We start from the raw sequence: 1,997 nt of genomic DNA, 5'->3' as shown, positions 1-1,997 counted from the left end.
CCCCAGGCGTGCCCCGGGTCCTAGGTCTCCAGGCCCAGGAGAGGCTCTAGAAGAGTCTGGATTCTAGACTAGGAGGAAGCCTCCCTGACCTTGGAGCCCTGCCCGACTGGAGCTCAGTCACAGCTTCCCAAGTCGCTCACAGCCCGGGAGGCAGGAGAGGCCAAGAGGTCAATGAGGTTGGTGACACCAGGAAAGGCTGCCTGGAGGCGTGGGATGAGCTGCCGTCTGCTGAGGCCGGGGCAGACCTCGGGGGCCGGTCTGGAGCTGAGTCTCAGGAACAGAGGCCCTGTGGCCAGTGGTGGCCATGGGAAGGCTCTGGACAGCAGGGCCCAGGACCTCCGAGTCTGCCTGACCAGCAGGCCACCGCTGAGGGGCTCCCGGACAAGGCGTCGCCCTTCCCCAGGCCCATGCAGTGGGGCCTGGCCGCCGGGGGCCGGCTGGGAAATGCCTGACCTCTGGGTGAGTCACTGCCGCCCGCTGACTCCGCCGCCCAGCCGGGTGATGGACGGCTCCTTGTGTGGCTGAGCAGTGTCCTGTGGCGCATGGCCCCACACTCGCTCGCTCACGGCGTCTGGGTGTCTCCAGCTCGGGCTCAGCAGGTGAAGCGGCCACCCGCCCTTGTGCACGGGCGTCGTGTGCGTGTGTCCCCACACCCCGGGGCCGCGCGCCCGCCCGTGACAGCTGGTGGGATGGTGGCCACACGTTCTGCTCGGTTTTGTTTGCACGGCAGCCGCTGCCTTCGCGGGGCTGCCGTCTGCCGCCGGCCCGCACAGCATCCTCGCCAGCACTGAGTGCTGTCACCGTCGGTCATCACGGCCGTCCTCGCAGACGCGGCCGGCATCTCCCCGGCTGTGGTTCGCGTTCCCTCGCGGCCGAGGACGCGCATGTCCGTGCCACCGTGCGCCCTCCCGTGCCGGCCCGTCCGCGTCCTCGGCGCGTTCCCGGCTTCCTCGTTGGGCTCCGAGGGCTCCCCGTGTGAGACGCGCCTTCGTGGGACACACGCTTGACGATGTCCCCACAGTCGTCACCTTCTCCACAGGGCCCTTTGCTGGGCGACGTTTTTAATTCTCAGGGGCTCCCCTCACGAGTGGAGCTCTGAGCATCGCCTCTGACGACGGCTTGGCTGCCAGCCTGCCCAGCTGGCTCTGTGCAGCGTGAGCCTTCGGTCGAGGTCTCTCTCTTTGGCCTGTGCAAGCCCAAGCCGGGATCTCCCAAAATGTCCCCCTCCGACCCCCAGGTTATTCACTTTCTTATGTACTCACATATTTACGGGGGCGACTCAGTGCCCTGGCCTGGGAGGGGAGTGAGCAGCCCCTCCCCCCGCCCTCCTGGGGTCGTCGGCCACGCCCAACCCCTCCCAGAAGCTGCCGCAGGGCAGGACCGGTGCCCCGTCCAGCACAGGGCAGCTGAGGAGCCAGGGCCCTCGGCGCCCGGCCTGCACAGCACCCCTGGCACTGGCCCGGGGGCCGCGGTGGGGCAGGAACAATCGCTCAGCTTGTCGTCTCTGGCACACACAGGCGTGCTTTCACGAGCCCCACAAGCCCGGGTCTGTGCCCGCCTGGTGCCCGGCTGGGGAGGGTGCTGCTCCAGTCCACGGCAGCCCCAGCGGGCAACGCAGAGGCTTCCTGCAGCCCCCGGCCACGGCCCCGCCCACCCCAGCCAGGCCAGCAGCCGGGACCAGAGCCTGCCCTCCAGGGAGCGTACCCTGCCCCCGCCCAGCCCACCCGGTGCAGGAGCACCCAGGCCCCGAGCTTCAGCACGGGCAGGTGGTGGAGCCTGGCACTGAGACAGGCAGAGCTGGCTTCGGTCCCAGCGGGGCCTCGGTGCGAGTCCTCTGTGGCCGCTGCAATGAAGTGCCACAAACTCGATGGCTCAAACTCTGGAGGTGGGGGTCTGAAGTGTGCCTGCAGGGCTGCGTTTCTCCTGTGGCCCAGTTTGGTCCCAGGCCGACCCCGGGACCCAGCTGCCCAGGCCGGCGGGAAGGCGCTGGTGGGCAC

The sequence above is a fragment of the Pteropus vampyrus genome, unplaced genomic scaffold, assembly GCF_000151845.1.
Source record: "Pteropus vampyrus isolate Shadow unplaced genomic scaffold, Pvam_2.0 Scaffold90, whole genome shotgun sequence".
Lineage (NCBI taxonomy): Eukaryota > Metazoa > Chordata > Mammalia > Chiroptera > Pteropodidae > Pteropus > Pteropus vampyrus.
Note: the sequence above shows the minus strand (reverse complement) of the source record.